We start from the raw sequence: 21926 nt of genomic DNA, 5'->3' as shown, positions 1-21926 counted from the left end.
ATTCACTCACAAGTACAAAATCAATTGAGAGAAACAGAAATAACAAGACTATCCAGTACGTCCTAAGTAAATGTTAAAATCATTAAATAGAAACCAAACACAAGACTAAAGAGATAGTCCACAAGATCAAATAACAAGACTATCCTGTGATACGTCTTACACTATATGTTAAAATCATTAAATACAGAAAAACAATAGACAACTTTAATTAAAATAAAAAATAAAATCTATTAACTAATTTTAAGTCACAATAACTCCAATAGACAAACAATCAGAGAAACACGCCTGTTAAAGACAATCAGAGAAACACAAGACAGAAGAAACACGCCAGGTAAAGCCGGTGACTTTGGAAACCGGCAAGATTAATGATTGGGCGTTGGGACATATGCTGCCTCTTGAGATTGATCGTTCTGAAAAACTCACCTTTCTCGGCTCCCTCCCTCCATATCGACTCTGTGATTTACGAGGGAGATTCTTGACCTCCAAAATTTAATTTCTATCATTGTTACTACGTCGCCATTAGGCCTCTTCTGCCCTATAAATCCCCATTGCCCAGGACTCTCAAGCCACAATTGAAGCGTCCAATTTGATTCAGTTGGGTATTTGCTGAAGTTAAAATGAGTTTTTTCAGTCTGTTGCTGTTTTTGTGTGTTGTGATGTTGGTGAAAGCCAACTACACTTCTCTAAGAGTGAGCAATCACCACTACCATAACTATAGAGAGGCCTTGTCAAAGGCCATCCTTTTCTTTGAAGGCCAGCGCTCTGGGAAGCTCCCTGCCAGTCAACGCATTGAGTGGAGAAGAGACTGGTCTTTCTGATGATGCTTCTGCCCATGTATGATGTCCTGTTTTTGCTTTCTTGTTTTTCAGTTTATGTTTTCGTTGTTCTGTAAATGTGATGACTGCTAATGCCTGGCCTTGCAATGCAGGTGGACCTGACAGGAGGTTACCATGATGCGGGAGATAATGTCAAGTTTGGGTTTCCAATGGCCTTCACAACCACAATGCTGTCTTCGGGTGTTTTGGAGTTTGGTGGATTCATGGGCAGTGATCTCTCAAATGCAAAGACTGCCACACGCTGGGCCACAGATTATCTTGTCAAGGCTACTTCTCACCCAGGCACCATATATGTTCAGGTACAACATGTGAATGCTTTCAGTCATGATGATATATTTCTATCTCTAGGGTTTATACATTATTGAGGCTTGACTGAAATTATCTAGGTTGGGGATCCTAACAATGACCACAAATGCTGGGAGAGGCCAGAGGATATGGACACTGCCAGAACTGCTTATAAAATTGGTAGCCAAAACCCTGGCTCAGATGCGGCTGCCGAAACAGCTGCAGCACTTGCAGCTGCATCCCTAGTGTTTCGTAAAACAGACCCCTCCTACTCCAAGAGACTCATTCATGCTTCCATGATGGTAACTTTTTTGCAGCAGCTTGAAAGATTTAAGAAATACTGTTTCTTGTCCAGTAACTCATAAAACTCTCTTTTAGGTATTTGATTTCGCTGATAAGCACAGAGGATCTTACATCAACGCACTTGAGTCTGCAATCTGTCCATTCTATTGCTCTTATTCTGGGTATCAGGTAAAGAAACTAAATGTGGTATGCATTTCTTTCAGATTATATTACAGTAAAATGTCAGGGTTGAATTGATTTTGTGGGGCATTGTCTTAGGATGAACTGCTATGGGGAGCTGCATGGTTGCACAAGGCAACTAAAAATGCCGAATATTTGAACTACATTCAAGCAAACGGCCAGAGTTTAGGAGCTGATGAATCAGACAATCTATTTGGGTAATTCAATAAAAATGTTGGTGCCCGAGTGCTTTTATCAAAGGTATAATAACTTTAAGTGTGGGTACTGATAAATTTCAGTTTTTTCAATGTGGTTACTGATAAACTTCACTTTTTAAAAAAAAATTTCTTTATCTTCTTATTGATTCACTTTTTTGTCTTACAGTATTGAAGATGAAGCTTTTCGAGTGGATGTTTTACTACAAAATGCTTTGAATTGACTGCAAGTAGGTATGCTTTGTACTGTGCCGGAATTCCTGGTAGATAAATGCAGTCTCTTCGAGACTTCAAAAGTCTTGCTGACAAATATGTCTGTGCTATCCTGCCTAGATCTAAATACAAACCAGGTTGGTGAAAATTACTTTATTTGACTGCACGCTACTCTTGTGATTGGAACTTATAAACCTAACACTAGTGTGCATGTTTGAACAGGAGGACTACTCTACTTATTACCTGAAGTTAATCTGCAGTATGTAACATCTGCATCCTTCGTACTTTTGAACTATGCAAAATACCTCAGCTCCTCCAAACAACTAGTGTCTTGTGGGGGGGTGACAGTGACTTCTCGCAAGATTAGAGCAATAGCAAGGCGCCAGGTATGTAGAACAGTTACTGAAAACAATAACGAAGTGTCAAAACTATAATTATGATTGAAATAATAGTTAAAATGTCATTTTTTGAACTCTTTTTAACCCCGTTTTCTAAACATTTTAGTAAGTGTCAATGCCCATGCTTTTTAGCTTACAACCCAGGTATTATTCTGAGGAATTTTATGTTGTGGCAGGTGGACTATATACTGGGTTCCAATCCTCTCGAGATGTCATACATGGTTGGGTATGGTTCCAAGTACCCACAACGAATTCACCACAGAGGCTCATTTCTGCCTTCAGTTGCCCGACACCCACAGGCCATTGGGTGCATTCCGGGATTCCAATTCTTGAATAGCAATGCCTCTAATACAAATCTTTTGGTCGGAGCAGTTGTGGGTGGCCCAGATGCCAATTATCACTTTCCAGATGACAGACATGATTATCAACACTCTGAACCTACAACCTATATCAATGCTCCATTACTTGGCTCTCTGGCTTACTTGGACCATTCTACTCGCTCTTAGACAGATTAATTACTCTCTATCAATAATATGATCAATAGACTGAGAATTTAATAAATGTAAGCTTAGCCTATTGTGAGGATGGCCCAAAGTTGGAGCCTTAGTCCACCGTTAGCTTATGCTGTGCTTTTTTGGTGGGCGAATAAACAATAATGGTTCTGAACCATGATAAAGAGTTTTGAGATTAGTGTAAGCTCTAGGGAATGATATTTGTGTAGAATTTTGAACCTGACCTATCTTCTATGAACCAACTAATTAGCAAACAATAACAGCAAAAAGAAGAAATTGCAAAAAGAAATCACAATTCAGAATAAAAAACAAAGTGCCTTGTTTTTTTGGAATTGCACACACCAATATCTTTATTGAAGCTTAATTAAAAATTACATAAAGGCTATATATATAAAGAATTTGTAGTCTAGAAGAATTAATAATAACTGCAGTTCTAAATATATTCTTAGCATTGCATGGAAAGCTACTAAGGCTCTCAAACTAAAAAAAACAAACTACTCCCTAAATTAAGAATACAATAAGTGCATGCACAACATGCTTTATTTACTAAAAACAAATTCATGCAAAAAACAAAACTAAAAATGGTCCTAAGGATTAATGCATGTTGGAGTACATGCTTTATTTGCATGAATAAACAAAAAACTATTAACTAAACTAATCTAGCTGCATGCTAGAGCAACATCAGTTATCAACATACTCCCCCTTGATGCTGAGAGGGCTGACAATCTTATCTCGCAGTGCTATAAACTGAGCTTTCGCAACTGCTTTGGTGAATATATCTGCTAGCTGATCCTGGGTGTTGATGTGCTTCAATTCGACATCCTTCTTCTGCACCAAATCTCGTATGAAGTGATATTTCAAATCAAAATGCTTTGTTCTATTGTGATGAACCGGATTCTTAGCTAACTTGATGGCACTCACATTGTCACAATATATCACTGTAGGTTGAATTTGTTTTTCTCGAATTTCTTCCAAAACTTTTCTGAGCCAAAGACCTTGTGTACTTACCGAGGTAATTGCAACATACTCTGCTTCTGTAGATGAGAGAGCAACAATACTTTGATTTTTTGAGCTCCAGGTAATCAAACCAGAACCAAAAGAAAAATAATTTCTAGATGTAGATTTACGGTCATCCATACTACCTCCCCAATCTGAATCACTAAAGCCTACTAGATTGAACTTTTCAGAAGAGTAGTAATGAATACCAAAACTTAAATTCCCTTTCACATACCTCAAAATCCTCTTGGCTTCCTTCATATGTATTTTAGATGGATTTGACATATACCTTGAAACAAGTGAAACTGAATAGGCAATATTAGGCCTTGTGTGGATTAGAAACATCAAGCTCCCCACAATACTTCTGTAAGCTATCTCATCAACTAAATCAGCACCATCATCTCGACATAACAAAACTCCATGAGCACTTAGAGTGGAGGCAAGGTTACAATCAGTCATATTAAATTTCTTCAGCATATCTTGTGCATACTTTGTTTGAAAAATGAAAATCTCATCCTTACTTTGATAAACCTCCATTCCTAGAAAATATTTCATCAGACCAAGATCTTTCATCTCAAATTCTTTCATCATAGCAGCTTTGAATTCATCTTTCATCTTAGAACTACTACCCATATACAAAAGATCATCAACATACAAACTTATGATGAGGATATTAGTACCTTCTTGTTTGTAGTATAGGGTAGGATCACTCTTACTTCTCTAGAAGCCATTCTCTTGAAAGTATCCATCAATCCTGGCATACCACGCTCTTGGTGCTTGTTTGAGGCCATACAAAGCCTTCTTCAACTTGTAGACATAATTATCTTTTCTTTCTACTTCAAAACCTTGTAGCGGCTCCACATGTACTTCCTCTTCTAAGTACCCATTGAAGAAAGCACTTTTCACATCCATATGATGTATGCTCCACTTCTTCTGAGCTGCTAATGAAACCAACATTCTTATGGTCTCTTGTCTTGCTACTGGTGCAAATGTCTCTTCATAATCAATTCCATATTTCTGTGTGAAGCCTTTAGCAACTAATCTTGCCTTGTGTCTTTCAACACTCCCATCACTGTTAAACTTGGTCTTGTAGACCCATTTGGTGCCAATCCTTTTTTTGTCAAGTGAAAGTTCTGTTAACTCCCAAGTGTCATTCCTATGAATGGAATCCATCTCTTCTTCCATGGCTTTCACCCAAACCTCATTAGTACATGCATCTTCAAAACATGACGGTTCAAAATCAGCCTTGGCTAATAAAGCAAAATTCACTATCTCACCTATTGGGTTTTCTTCATGTACTTGATTTCCACTCTTCTAGTAGATATCACTCAATCTCCTTACCTTCCTTGTAGAGCTTGGATAAGAAGTTGGACTTGAACTTGGTACTAAAGAACTTGATGAAGGATTGCTTGGTGGAGTTAAACCACTAGATATAGAAACATTAGTTGGCTGCTCATGATCAATATCAGCAATTAAATCATCATTCAAAATAGATTTTGGCTTCTCAACATGGCCTTTTTGATGACCATAAACTCCTCGTTCATCAAAATCACATCTCTTGAGACAATAAGCTTGTTAGTGAGGGGATTATACAATCTATAAGCCTTGCTTTTCTCACTATATCCAATAAAAATACATGACTCACTCTTTGCATCTAACTTCTATCTATTTTGATCAGGTACATGCACATAAGCCAAACAACCAAAAACTTTGAAATGATTAACATTAGGCCTTTTACCATACCAAGCTTCATAAGGAGTCATCCTTTCTAGTGTACTGGTGGGGCTACGGTTGAGGATGTACACCATTGTAGCAACTCCATCTCCCCAATAAGAATTGCTCAATCCCTTGGTTTGTAATATGCACCTTGCCATTTCAACCATAGTATGATTCTTCCTTTCAACTACTCCATTCTATTGAGGTGTGTATGCAGTAGTAAGTTGCCTCTTGATGCCATTAAAATCACAATAACTTTGAAAAGCCTTGGAGAAAAATTCTCCTCCACAATCAGTCCTTAAACATTTGATCTTGCATGCTTTCTCATTTTCCACAAGGGCTTTAAATTTCTTGAATGTATCTAGGGCTTCATCTTTGGCCTTCAAAAAATATACCCAACAATTTCATGAGTAATCATCAATAAAAGTGATGAAATATGATGACTTACCCAAACTCTTAGTCTGCATAGGACCACATATATCTGAATGAACAAGCTAAAGTGGGTGATGACCCCGCCATGCATTGCCCTTTGGAAATTTTTCTCTTGCATGCTTTCCTTTAGCACAACCTTCACAAACCTCCTTGTGTTCCTCAACCTTGGGCAAACTAGAAACTAATGCATGTGAGGTTAGAAACTTCAAACTATGAAAATTTAAATGCCCATACCTAAGATGCCATAACCAACTTGAATCCTCATAAACCATATTTGCCAAGTTGTTGTTATGTTCACCAAACCTCAAGGGGAACATCCTATTCCTTGTCATAGGAACAACAATGATCACCCTATTACCCTTATTCTTATCATAGATAGTACATGTCTTATTCTCAAAGACTACTTTATAATTTTTCTCACACAGCTGCCCAACACTTAACAAATTATGCTTCAATTGTGGAGTATAATAAATATCATGAATACTCTTTATACCTTCTTTTGTTTGGACCTCCATAACTCCTTTGGCAACAACCTCCAATGATTTATCATCACCAAGCTGGATCTTGGATTTGAAACTTCCATCCTTTGTTGAGAACAACTTCTCATTCCCTGTCATATGGTTAGAGCATCCAGAATCTAGGTACCAAACATCTTTACTAGTATTTTCACCCTTTGCATAAGACAAAAATAAGTGATCAGGAGGATTCTCACTACTTTCTTGAGCATAGTTAGCACTTTTACCTTCTTTCAATCTACATTCTCTTTCAAAGTGGCCATACTTGTTACAATGGTAACATTGAACATTTCTCTTATCAAATTTGCCTCTACCTCTTCCTCTTAAACCACCACTTCCTCTTGAGCCACCTCTTCCTCTACCTCTTGAAGAATTTTGGCTTTGCCCTTTACCTTGGCCTTGATTGATTTTGGCACTACTACTACTTGCATCTTCAGTTTTTGTGATTAGCAATTTAGAGGAAAACACTTTCTCTACACCTTCAAAAGAATCTTTCAATCTTTCTTCATGAGACATTAGGGATCCAACCAGTTGATCAAACTGTAGTTTTGTCAAATCCTTTCTTTCTTCTATGATTATTGCTACATGATTCCATCTAAGTGTCAAAGATCTCAACGCCTTTTTAATCAAAACTTTATTGCTTACAATTTTGCCAAGTGTAGCCATTTTATTAACCACATCTTTGACTCTAACAAAATAATCACTTATACTTTCAGCTTCATGCATCTTCAAATTCTCGAACTCTCGCTTCAATGTCTGAAGCTTGACTACCCTGACTTGATCACTACCCTGACTTGATCACTACCCTGGTAAGCTTCTTGTAGAGTCTTCCAGGCATATTTGGCTGTTGTTGCTCCTGATATTCTTGGAAATAAGCTCTTATCAAGAGCTATCTGAATGTGAAACAAAGCTTGAGCATTCTTTTTCCTTGCTTCCTTTCTAGCTATTCTATCATTGGCTATAAGGGCATTCCAATCAGCTGGCTCCTCATAACCTAATTCAATAATCTCCCACAAATCTTTTCCAATAAAAAAGGTCAGCATCTTAATGCACCAATAATCATAATCATTCCCATCAAATTCTGGAACAGACATATGGTTAGAATTCAACATGATTAACTTTGACGAAATTCCAACAATAAAACTTTAACCCAAAACAATTTTACCTGCTCTAATACCACTTGTAGAATTTTGAACCTGACCTATGCTATCTGAACCAACTGATTGGCATACAATAACAACAAAAAGAAGAAATTGCAAAAAGAAATCACAATTTAGAATAAAAAAACAAAGTGCCTTGTTTTTTTGGAATTGCACACACCAATATCTTTGTTGAAGCTTAATTAAAAATTACATAGAGACTGTATATATAAAGAATTTGCAGTCTAGAAGAATTAATAATAACTACAGTTCAAAATATATTCCTAGCATTGCATGGAAAGCTACTAAGGCTCTCAAACTAAAAAAAGCAAACAACTCCCTAAATTAAGAATACAATAAGTGCATGCATGACATGATTTATTTACTAAAAATAAATTCATGCAAAAAACAAAACTAAAAATAGTCCTAAGGATTAATGCATGTTGGAGTACATGCTTTATTTGCATGAATAAACAAAAAACTATTAAGTAAACTAATATAGTTGCATGCTAGAGCAGCATCAGTTATCAACAATTTGGCCTCCCATTTTTTTTCTGCTGCCAATCTCAGAAAATTTGAATGCGTTTGTGACAATTAAAAACTGTAATGAGTATTCTATTCGAAGGAATTAGATTTTATCTCTAGTTCATCAACTAATAACTGATTCTTAAACGCAAAGCCCACCGCAATCAACTAAAAACTGATCCTGGAGAACAATTTTTTGTCTGTACTTCAAACATAAATGCAAATGTTATCTATTTAGAGATCTAAAATTTGACGGTACTAAATGATTAAAACATAAATGATTGCAAGTTTTCAAACTGCAAAGAAAATTTTCTCGAGATTTGTAACTCTTGAACGGGATGGTCTGTATGCATTCCAAACATTTTGGATTAAATATATACGTTAGATTGCTACTTTTGTTTAACCCTTAAAACATATTTGATTATTTTGCTTAAAAAATATATGTAAAATACTATAAATATAAAATCAAAGTAGAAAAATTAATCTTTAAGTAATGAGCAATGGAATTATTTGTTGTTTTTATTTAAAAATCAAGATAGAGATCAGTGTACAACAAATGTACAACACGTCTCATAAAAATAAAATCAAAAATCAAAATTATAAATATAAAATCAAAAATCAAAATTATAAATATAAAATTAAAATAATAAATAAAATAATTAAGAAAATTGCTATTTTAAAATTACTTCTATCTTTCAGCACAGTAAAAGATAAAATTTAGTGTAAATGCAACAATTTCAAGTGTAATACAAATTAAACTTATTAATTTGTCTATGTAATCAGTCTATTTCAAGTAACATCTAATTATGTAGTTTTATTAATAATTGAATTAAAAAACACATTTTGAAAACAACGGCCTTGCCTCAAAACTTTTAATAGTGTCTGTTAGAGCCATGGCAAACGAGAACCTTTCTTTTGATGCAATCCACTTTTGAAACTAAAGGTTTTTGAGCAAGCGGGCTCTTCAAAGAAACTCCTCTAGTCTTCAGAAATCTTAGAGAAAAAAGTTAGAATCAGAACAACTGGTCGAGTCTTCAGAATACCACGAGCTTCCAAAATCATCACAAGGATCAAGGGTTCCATAATCAGAACAACCAGAACCATTTTTGAACTAGATTTCATTCATGCCTTCCTCCAAAGAGTTTAGTCTTCCCTCGTCATTCTGTTGTTATCCAGCAAGCCTCTAAGCACCAAAGTTTAGATTCTTGGGCCACGAAAGTAGCAACAAGCGTAAATAGTATCCCTATTCCTCCAAAGAAACAAATCTTCATTTCACCCAAGCAAGCCTCATCATATCATCACTAGACTCATCATCATCCCTCGCAAGCTCGACCTCTAGCTTCATCCATGCGACCTTTATTCAGGGGTCAGAGGGCTCTGAGTTACAAAAACCCTTTCCCCTCATGAAAAATCCCTCCCTTTGACAACAAGGTTCAAAAATGGGACAGGAAATCCATGGAAAGCAAGTTGCTTGTGCTACCCTCAGACTCTTTAAATCCTACAATTACTCAATTCAAAGAAAATGCCTTCTTCATGCAATGGTGTGGTAGTGGAGGGAATAGCAAAGAGATTATTGCCTGGTGGACTTCTTCCTTCCCAGGTTTGATCTCAGCCAGACTGTTACAAAATGATTTTTTCTTCCTAGAATGTGTGGACTCAACATTGAAGAATGCAATCATAAGTGGCAGTCTGTTATTCTTTCAAGGCCCGACCTTTCACTTCTTGGATTGGAAACTAGGCTTCGATCTGGTGAATCATAGATTTGAGAAAACTCCAATCTGGCTTTCTTTAGTGGGTCTCCAATCTGATTTCTAGTGCTCAGAGGCTCTTTTGAGGATTGGTGATGCTTTAGGATCTCTAGTTGGGATTGAGGCAGACTTCCTGAATAGTCTCAAAGGGGATGTAGCTAACATACATGTTGAGATTGACCTTAAGAAATATTTTTATAGCGAATTAGAATTCATTTCAGAAGTAGGTAGATGGAAACAGAAAATGCTGAGATTGGGAAAGGAATTCCCTAGCAAATGTGTCCTCTGAAATCAAATAGTTAAAAATTGCTCACTGGCAGCCACCATGGGAGCTTTGAACCCAATACGTCCAACACCAGAGCCAAGCATTGATGGATTAGATCTATAGAGGGTGGACAAGGAAATGGTAAGTCTTTTGGACCCACCTATATTGGATGTTGCCCCGGCAAACAAGGATACTCCTTTGCAGTCAGAAAACAAAGACTTGGCTTCTCGGCCTGTATCTCCTACTCCGGTAGACTCTCAGCAGCTTCACACCCCATTAATAAATTGACTTCCAAGAGAGAAGTCATGTAAGTTGATCCAATTCCTTTCAGATCAAGGATCTCAGCCTCTTCCAAAACCTCCTTTAAGATGTCCCCGCCTCATTTTATCTCTGATTGTCAAGATCCAACCCCATAAGGCAACCAGGAGATTGTTTGGACAAAAGAAAACTCCCTCTCTGAGCAGAGGTGCCTTCAATATTTTCTCTCAACATCCTGCAAAGGTTACCAAAAGAAAGAATAAACCTAGGTGAAAGAGACCAAGAGGAGTTCCAATGCAAAGGTAAACCCATGCATCTTGCTAACATCTTACAGGAAGAGGAAGTTATTGCCAAAGACATTGAAGTAAATTTGGAGGAGGGGGTAGCCGCAAGAAGTTGAGTCCCACTTTTGGGCAAAAAGTGGAAGTGTTTTCTCTGTTTTTCAAATTTTATGTTGATTTATGTCAAAATTTGATGCACTTAGAGATTGAATCTCGAAAAACTTCAGTAATAGAAAATGTAGTGCTTAGAGTCTACTTTTCAACTATGTAATTTATTTTAATACCCACATGGTAGAAATCCCTTTTTAGTAGGTATGTTTAAAAACCAGTTTTTCAAAATGTTTGTTTTAGGACTATACCACGCATGTGTAAGACCACCCTTTTTTGATGCAAATAAATGAATTTTTGCAAATCCTTCTAGGAAATGATACCTAAGACACCAAATATTGATGAGAATATTTTTGCTTATTTTTTATTGAATATATATTTTTTAATTAATTTTTAACTGACAATAAAGTATATTTTCAAAACATCGGGTGTACGACCACCATAATTCGATGAAAATTTCATATTTTTTAATTTTTGTTTATTAATATTCAAAATAATTGTATGTAAATTGATGCCATATAATTTATTTTTCTAAAATCCTAAAAACCAACAAGTTATTAACGTTTTTGTGAACCTTGGTATTTTAGGTTTAGGTTCCACTTTTGATTAATAAATAATACAAAAATAGTAAAAGTAATCTTATCACTATAAAATTTACATTTCTGAAATCAGGACGCTAAAAATTCTAATAGGTTTTCGTTTCGTCAAAAAATTCAATCAGAAGGGCCCTCAAAAAATTAGGCCAAGGTAGAAATCTAATGTCGTTTTACCTTAGTCATTTTTTGGAGGTCCAAGCATAGGCTTGGTGAGACCAAGCCTATCTCGAAGCAAAAAACAAAGCTAAGGAATTTTTCCTGCCCCTAATTTTAAAAAATGGGCACCCGTTTTTTAAATTTAAAAAATGGGCGCCCGTTTCACTCTATACCATTAAAAGCGAAATGGGCGCGCATTTATGAAAAGATTCATTGGGCTAGGCTCTGGCCCACAAGCACAAATCCCAATGATTGAATGATTTTTCAATCATTGGCTGACAGGTATGATCTGCAAAGAGAATGTTTTGATTAATCATCCTCTTTGTTTGTCTTATTGTTGATTTGGTAAGGAGATTGATTCAAATTCAAATCTTGGTGCAGCCATGGGATCAAATCAACGTAGGAAGAGGAAAAGGAAAGTTTTGACAATTGAGGAGATTGTAGCAAATAGGGAGAAGGAGGAAATGCGTCAATGAGAGAGAAGATCAAGAATGAGACAAGGAGCTTCAAGTTCCACAATCGTTTTAGAAGAGGAGAACATCAATGAGACCATAAATGTTGATGAAGGAAACACAATAGAACCATTTAATTCAGGGGCATCTTCTAATCCATTATTGGATACATGTATGTCTTCACAGCCCTATGTTTTTTCTCATGAAGAAATTGGTGATTTAGTAGAAGCAGGTTACTTATTAATGAAATTCTAATTGAAAATCAAACCCCAAATGAAATTAGAAGTCAAGTTGAAAGTGAAATTGAAATCCAAATTGAAACCCCAACTTAAACTAGATCTCAACTTGAAACTAAAATTGAAACAAAATTTGAAACTCCAAATGAAATTGAAAATCCACCTACAACTAAAACCAATAATGTGCATGTAGACATGGAAACACCAATTGAAAATGAAACATGTTTGAATGATAATCAAATGAATGAAAATTTTGAAATTAAAAGTGATGTACTAGACAACCTTCCTGGCTTGGTTTCATGGACACAGATTAGGACACATGCAAATAGATTGTTTAGACATTTTTTTTATAATAAAAATTTTGGGTTTCAATGTCAATTAATGGTACAACTAATTAAAATGACTAAAATGCGAAAAGTGATGAAGAAGTTAGGCTTTTATGTCAAACCCAAGAAGAAGGAGGAGTCTTTAAAACAAGTTGTATCGACTGTTGCTATTGCCTTTGATACAATTGGAAAGAAAAGTCGTTCTAAAGATAAAAATGTGGCACGATGGGCAATAACAACAGCTTTAGTAAGTCAAACAACTTCTAATAAAAGAATGATGAGTAACATAAGTGGATATCTTAATATTCATCGCAAAACTTTGTCAAGAGCTGTAAAAAGAAGAGTTAATTTTGAAAGTGATCCGACAAACAAATTGTGGATTTTTAGTGGTAGACTACCAAGGTCTGATATGAAACTTACTGGTGAAGTCAAAAATTTGATTGAAAAATTCTGGCATGATAATACGAGAGTATCACCTAATGTTAGAGATGTTCTTAAATTAAGAGTTGGGTCAAAAATTCGTGATCCACATCCAAAGCATCTATTGGACATGACTCAAACTGAATTGTATAAAAATTTTTTGGATGATAAGGTGTTGACTATTAGCATTTGTCAAAGGTCTTTTGAAAAGTGTAAACCTTGGTATGTTCAAATTAACAAGGAAAGAGTCACATGTTGTTGCAAAACTCATGTTCAATTTCGCTACCATTATGATGTATTTCGATATATACATGTTACCATGCATAGTAATGGAATGTTCCAAGAATGTGGTATAAATATACCACCTAAAACTATAAAGGAGTTTATTTCAAGTTTGTTTTGCAACCCACTAAATGAACAAAATTTCCTTTTCAATGCATGTGTTTCTAGTGTATGTGATATATGTGGCAATCTTGCATTGTTGGATGAATGTTTGCATGAAAATCTTTCAAATGATTTTGGACAACAATTAATTGATGTTAAAAGATTTAAAACTATTGAGTATCCACTGAAGGATGGAAAGGTTGGAAAATGATGCGATCTAATCACTGGTAAAGTTAGTGTTCATGCATTTATGAATGAATTCAAGAGTAACATCATACCTAAATATGTTAAACACACTCAAAATGCTAGATGGCTCGATGGTCAGTTTCAAATATGTAAGGATACATTTCCTATTGGTAGTATACTTTTGGTTGTTGACTTTGCAGAGAACTACACACTTGCACCACAAGATGAGGTACAATCACAATACTACAATTCAGTGCAGGTATCAATTTTTGTCCATATTGTCTATAGGCATGCACCCGATAGTACACTAGAGGATCGCAAAATTTTGAGAGAGTACCATTTCTATATGAGTGATAATAAATTACACTCATCTGAGTTTGTCCATTTTTGTTTCAAGACCTTTTTTAGAATTTGAGGGAGAGAGAAATTCAAATGACACAACATCTAATATGGTCTGATAATTGCACAGGGCAATTCAAGAATGCTAGAATGTTTTATTGGTTGAGTAGGATTCATAAGAAAACTAATATCAAACACATTTGGAATTTTTTTGAGGCTAGACAAGGGAAAGGAGAACATGACAGTGCTGGTTCATGTGTTAAGAGAGCCCTTTGCAAAGAGCAACTCAAATTCGAAGAAAAGGCTAAATTTAAAAATGCAAGTGCAATTGTGGATTGGTGTAGTGCAAATTTATCCACAGGATCAAGTCAGAACTCTACAATTAGACGTTTCTTCTGGCTAGTTAAAGAGGAGAATATCCTTCCAAGATGTGATTGTGATACAATAAATGGGTCAGCTAGATGGCATTCATTTAAGAGTTCTAATTCTAACACTTGGACTATATGGACTAGAGAGCTTGCATGTTTTTGTCAATTTTGTGTTGCAGGTGAATGGGAAGAATGTGAGAATATGGAATGGGTCGAAGAATGGCAACACAAATCCTTAACACCTACTGAGACACAATATGAAGATGTTAGAAGAAATGAAGACCCCGATCATGCATTTGCATTAGAAGATTATGATCGTGTTTCAAACCTCATACAACCTGGTAATTTAATTCAATTTATTGTTTATAACTTTAATTTGTATATTTTTATGTATTGTCATATAATTTATGATTACATATTTTAATTATAAATTCTAACAAGTTTTATTTCTACACATTGTACTTAAATTTGTTTTATAGGACATGTGTATGCCGTTGTTGCACTTGAGGATAATGATGAGCAGGTTGAGTATTGGCTAGCTAGATGTGTAGAACCTAAGAAAAAGTTGATATGTGATCAAGTAGATGATGATGGTTTTTAGTATCCAGTTGAGTTTGTTGTGGTGGTTGGTTTTCATGGTGGTACATGGTGGTTGGTTTTTAGTATCCAGTTGAGTCTAATGATAATTGTTTTTCTTTGTCCTTTTAACATTGTATTTGTCTACATTTGATACAATTTTGGCTTCATAAACAACATTGTATTAGTTATCTTCTTCTTAATGTTATTTTGTGCACATTGTAATTGTGTAACAATTGAATTCTAATTTTTTATGATATATTTATTTTATTGTAATCTCTTCATAGATTAATTGTAAGTTCAAAGATAGATTTATGTCTTAAATATGACCTGACTCTATATTTATCATTGTATGGCAAATCTATATTTATAGTGTACTTTTTTATTTTAGTACCATGAAGTCCATGCTTTTCATATCACTACTATCCGCACTAATAAACCATCAATACACTAGTAAAGTAGTGTGGTCAACTTAAGAGGAAAGTCGATACTATGTTTGTAGCTTCCTAATAATTTGGTTGGCCTTAGTTCCATCAATCTATTGGATTCCTCTATGAGATTCATTTATAATTAATAATCCTTTTATATAATCATGAAAATCATGATTCCTCTATGTGATTCATTTATAATTAATAAGTCGATACTTGTGTGAACTCTTTTAAATATTTAATCATGATAATTGTTTTTCTTTGTCCCTTTAACATTGTATTTGTCTACATTTGATACAATTTTGGTTTCATAAACAATATTGTATTAGTTATCTTATTCTTAATGTTATTTTGTGCACATTGAATTATAAACTATTGCACTATAAGATGATCAATCACAATGTTAATATATAAAGTCATAAATAGATCACATAACAAGTCATAAATAAAAAGTCCTATATACAATCACATAACAATTCCTGATGACATAATAACAAGTCTTGAAATAATAATTTAATAAGGAAATGACATTAAAACAAGTCCAAATAACATAATAACAAAACAATGTATCACATATATAATCACTAGAGTGGACCAAATCACATAACATGACCTGATATCATAATAGCAAGGAAATGACATAATAAAAAGTCCTATATATAATCACATAACACATAACAACAAGTCCTATATATAATCACATAATAACAAGTCCCGGGATAACATAACAGCGTCATCATAAAAAGTCCACAATACAATAACATGACATGATCTAAAATATACAATCTAAGAACTCACGTGCATCTCATCAGCAGTCCTCTTCACTCCATGTGAAGGTGGTTGAGATGAATCATCCTGCTGCACATGGTCCTGAGATGCACCATCCTATTTCTATGCAATATCAGTGTCTCCACCCTCCTATGCAGTATTAGTGACTCCACCCTCCTGTGCAATATCAGTGTCTGCACCCTCCTGTACATTATTAAAAGATTTTACATGAGAAGAAGTTACTTGCATAATTCACTTATAAAGTGATTAAATACTAAAAAATTTAAAATAAATTACCATATGACCATGCTCTACAATGCCCTCACTAGTATGTGGAGGTCCACTATCATGAACAAGAAAAGTGGTCGTAGCCAAGTCTTGCAAAAAAAACATTGTACACCAATTTTGATAATCCATATAAAAGCCAGGTACACAGTATAAACAAATTAGAAATTATTTTTGTAATTATCATGCCTCAAATGATAATGTCGATGGTTGCATTTGGCTCAACCCCATAGCCATACCAATATTGGTAGTGGTGTGGACCTGAACAACATATATAAAGCATGAATCAAACTTGTATATATACATAAATTATAAAGTATATATATATATATATAGACTACAAGATTATCACAGAAAAGCATACATGTGATGCAGGCAAAGTAATTGATGGTCGAAGGCATACATGTGATGCGCCATCAAACAATCTAGAAGCCTACAATTGCAAAAAATAATGAACATGAATCAAAGTTGTACTTAAATTAGTAAGCATGTAAACACTTCAAATTATTGGATGAAAAACATACTAGTGGTATATGAGGCTAAGCCTCAGTGGTCCATGGGTCACGTGAAGAACTACCCACCTTAGTGCTACATGAAGCACCAACAAAATTGAAAAACCATATCATATGTAAATCATTACATTAAAAAATTTATTGTTTATTTTAAATGTACATATCAATACAATGTATCTAGATGAAAGTGCATACCATAAATGGGGCACCAACATCTCTAGGTATTGAGGTAACATGCTGTTGGTTCCTCAATGATGTGGTATGATCCATCCTCTGTTCAGAAAAAAATGACTCATGTTATGGTTCATATGTGTATATATAAGGAATTTAATATTGCACTGTAAATTATACAAATAAATTTGTACCTCTCTAGGCTGATCATCATCTGCCCATAGGAGATCAACATATGAAGAGATGGCATCAGCATGTGCAACCTCATCGGCATCATCGTAACCACCATGGGCGGCATCAACATCATCAAAATCACCATCTCCTCCAGGGGCAACCTCACTCTATGGATCCCTACATACATCCCCACAAATCGTTCAAACATGTGCTAAGCATGGGGCAACCCTCACCTCCCACAACTACTGTACCAAATTGCCCAATAGGGCACTCAATGAACCTAGAGTAGAATCCACTGCTCGATGATGGCCAAGTGCTGGGACAACTGGTGATGGAAGAGGAACCAATGGATCATCGCGCACACAATTTCTAACCCTGTCACTCAATTTTGCTCCTGGCCTATCCTGGGGCATGCCTATCCCAACCCCCTGAAACGATCTAATATCGAAGTAATTGGGCTTTTTGCCCAATTCAAATTCCGCGCATAATTTCTTAAAAAAATACATCAAGACCTCATGATTGGAGTGTGGTGGATGGTCAAAGACCATCCACCACCGCTCCCAAAAGTGGCTAGCAATGCCCGGGTGCCTACACCATCGAATAGAGATCTGTTCCTTCTTCGGATCTATCTCTTCACCCATATTAGGGTTCACAAAATATTTTTTCAAATCTATTTTTTTTTTTTTTAAGTCATTAACTTGTTTGTATGTGAGGCCATCTACGTAAAATGCACGCAATCCCTCACACTAGCTACGATACCTATCTAGCTTGCTATCTAATGCCTGCACAGACTATACAATGCCTTGCATACTATTTGCAAGGCATAACAACTGAGGGGGTGGATGGGGCTCATGCCTAATAGTGTGAATATCTCTAATCAAAGCATCAATATTTTCCTAATTATCTGTCGCAACTGATCTGGTGGAGGTGGAGGTGGAGGTGGAGGTGGTGGTGGTGGTGGAGGTGGAGGTGGAGGTTGAGGTGGAGGGGGTGGAGGTGAAGGTGGTACTATACCTAATAGCTCATCTATCTTAAACTCATCCATCATGTGAAAATAATCTGCATATATGTACAAACATGAAAATTTACAATTACAATTACAAACATGAAAATTTACAATTACAAACTATTTAATTTACATTTCACCTTCCAAAAAAACTTATAATTAAATACAATTTAGCAACTTAAATATAAAAAAAGGAAACTCACATAGATCTATAATATTATTAATAGGTGGGTAATAATAAGCATCATTTAAGAAATATTATCCACTTAAATCAAAGTATAAGAAAAATTCTACAAAATAAAACATCATAATGCCCATGCAACTCAAACAATACTTTTTAACATCTAAAGGTGAATTAGTATAAGTTCCATGAAAATCATAAAAATAATCATAAGTTAAAGTCATAAGTTATATCTATGAACTTGTCAATACATGTACTACTTTGTTGTGTTCTTTTCTAGAATCATTGGATGATTTAGTGATCGCAACTAGTAGTACTACACTAAGTTGAAGCTTGAATAAATGACCATTTTTTTGTGATTTCACATTCTAGTCATTTACTTGGACATCTTGGCACTTGAAAATGACCGTCTTATATGAGATGAATTTGTTTGATATGTTTTTTATGTATTGATTTTATTGATTTTTTAAGGTTTTATTTGAGGAGGTATCATAGGTTTCTCTATTCATCCTTTTTTGGTAAAATTAGAAAGGGATAACTATGATTCTTTTGTAAAATGGCATCTTCATAATTTTTAGGTGGTGTAATCATTTTCCTTTTATGTATGGAGTCATACCTAAACTGGAAACACTAGAAAATATATAATCTTGGTGTAACATCATTGACCATGTAGGAGTGATTTGATCTAGTATCAAGATCATGATTCTATGTGTATTGCATTGGATATTGATTTCCCCCACACACTTTGGAATAGACTTTAGGAGATCCATGGAGACCCTCATATCTCTCCATTCCTAGAGGATCCTATAGTAGATTTTTTCATTCCCTTTATAGATGAAGATCAAATACCCTTCGATGGTGATACTTAAGAGGAAATTCATTATATCATATTAAATAATTTATTTACTTAAGATCAACTTTTATTTACATATTAAATAATTTTCAAAATATATTTTAATTATGTACATCAATTATATCAATTAGAATAAACATTTGGTAATGAAATGCAAGCAATTATCATAAAAAATTTAGAATCAATTCATTCTAAATGTAAAATGATACATACACATATAAATATATAATCAGTTTTTTAATTTAATATATACTTGGCAAAATAAATTTATATAGACGTGTAAATTTTTAAGTAATTTAGTGGGGTTTATAATGAAACCTATCCAAGAAAATTTGTCATATATTAGAATACATAACTCATCTACCCTATATAGACACCACCCTCAACTCTCCCTTCTTGTTGGTTCTTATTTTACTATGTCAATTAATGCTTTCACATAATATAATACATTCACTTCCAACACACACTCTACTATTTTCATGTGCATTTTGCAAACCAACCAACACTTTACTAATATTGCTACAATAAGATTGCAATACCTCAAACTCTTGATGTACACCTTCTAATTATACTTTCTTGCTTTCCATTTGAGGCAAGTAGGTCACTGAGTCCAATCCTTTTGAGAAATCAACAAACATTTCTTAGACAACCCTACCTTGATTCTACCTTAACATTTTCATGTCCATAATTAAAAGGAGTCTTAAGATCCATTTTCATAAGCCTACATTAATAATGAACATAATTAGGTTGAAGAAAAACCCCTCTTAGATAAAAAAATTTGTGATGTTACCTACCTCCATACTTGTCTCTTTTAGTGCAACTTTCATGAATCCTAGAGTTTATTTTGATTTGTAAATAAAGATTTGGTTAAACCTTTTGTAAAATAAATTATTACAGGGTTTTTGATCCTTTCCTTTCTCTATGTTTATTATACTTATCATCCAATCCAATGGAAAAATACACTGTCCTATAGCCAAGTTATTGAATCTTAATCCAATGTTTAGGGTTTTAATTAAAGATTATAATTTAGGGTTTAGGGTTTAGGGTTAATCAACCAAGATAGTCAAATTTCTCCTGGGGCTTGTTCGTTTTTTTCTATTTAGGGTTTAGTGTTCATTTTTCTGTTCAAGGTTTATTGTCTATTTTTTGCGTTTAATGTTTATTGTTCATTTTTTTGTTCAGGATTTATTGTCTGTTTTTTGCATCTAATGTTTATTGTTCAGGGTTTATTGTCTATTTTTTGCATCTAATATTTATTGTTTGTTTACTTTTTTGTTTTTTGTTTTTTTCCTATGGTTTAAATACTATTCATGTTTTTTGTTTTTTTCCTACGGTTTTTACTATTCATGTTTTTTGCAATATTTGAAAACTGAAAACTACTTTAAACATGAAATAAAAGACGATTTTCAAACTTTAAAACATAAAAATTAAAAAATAACAATACATTAACATTTTTTTATGAAAAACAATAAAAATAAATAGAATAGAATATAAAAAATAAAACTAAATACTTGGAAGGAGGTAAAAATGGTCAGGGGGTCAGCTGAGGTGAAAAAAAGGGGTACTTGTGCTCCTCAGAAATGCTAGCCCATTTTCCAAACAGTAAAAATGATGGAAAATGGTTAAAAATAAAAAATAAATACATTTAAAAAATGGACACCCATTTTTTTCAAATCGGGCACTCGATTTGAAATAAATGGGCGTCCGTTTAGCTTTGGGCACCTGTTGCTAAATGGACACCTATTTTTTGATGGCTTGGGCACCCGAAGCTAAATGGGTGCCCGATTTGTAAAAATCGAGCACCCGTTTCTAACAGGCTCATTTCCCAACCCGCGGACTTCCGCAGGATTAAGACCCAACTTTTTACATTTACCCGAGGAAGATGAGCCACATCTATCTGAAGTTGAGATCTTTCCCTCTTCAAAAATTTTTCCAATAAAGCAATATTTTAATCTATCAGCGGAGATCCCTTATCCACTCTTGTTGTCACCCACTTTAATGCCACAAGACCTAGATTTGACCATGGATCAGAATGCCTAGAAAATCTTCTAGGAATTCATGAAAGAGGATGAAGACTTGGATGCAGTCTTAGATACTCCCCTAGTAGTATTGTATTCTCAGATCAAGGAGAAAATGAAACTAGGGTTGTAACAAAACCTAGAGGGTTTGGAGAAATTGGACTTTGGTTTTTCCCCCCCTAAAAGGGTCGCAGATCCCTCATTGAAGCTAGAGCATAAGATGGAGTTGTGGAGAATCAATCAAAACTACCAAACCTTTGGAAAGTAGGGAAGGGAATCCCCCTTCTTGAAGAACAATGAAAATCCTATCTTCGAATATTAGGGGACTCAATTCCCCTAACAAACAGAGGGTGATCAAAAGAAGGATTCTTTTGGTCAATGCAGATATCATCCTGTTGCAAGAAACTAAATTGGATTGTCAGCAAGAAACCTCTTTTGGTAATGAAATTATCTCCTTGTTCCATGCATCACTTCAATTTATAATGTCCTCAGAAGGGGCTTCTGAGGTCCTAATGATTATCTGGAAGCGTTCTCAAGTTCAAGTGGAGGGCATTGCTTCTAGCAAAAATTGGCTGCTAACCAAAATC

At 34.7% G+C, this 21926-nt stretch overlaps 1 pseudogene; it reads left to right on the top strand.

Annotated features, from left to right (window-relative positions):
- Positions 1 to 617: 617 nt before the first annotated feature.
- Positions 618 to 2915, top strand: LOC131056184 (endoglucanase 1-like; annotated as a pseudogene).
- Positions 2916 to 21926: the final 19011 nt, after the last annotated feature.

This window comes from Cryptomeria japonica, chromosome 5 (genome assembly GCF_030272615.1).
Source record: "Cryptomeria japonica chromosome 5, Sugi_1.0, whole genome shotgun sequence".
NCBI lineage: Eukaryota > Viridiplantae > Streptophyta > Pinopsida > Cupressales > Cupressaceae > Cryptomeria > Cryptomeria japonica.
This window is presented reverse-complemented; position numbering and strand designations above follow the sequence as displayed.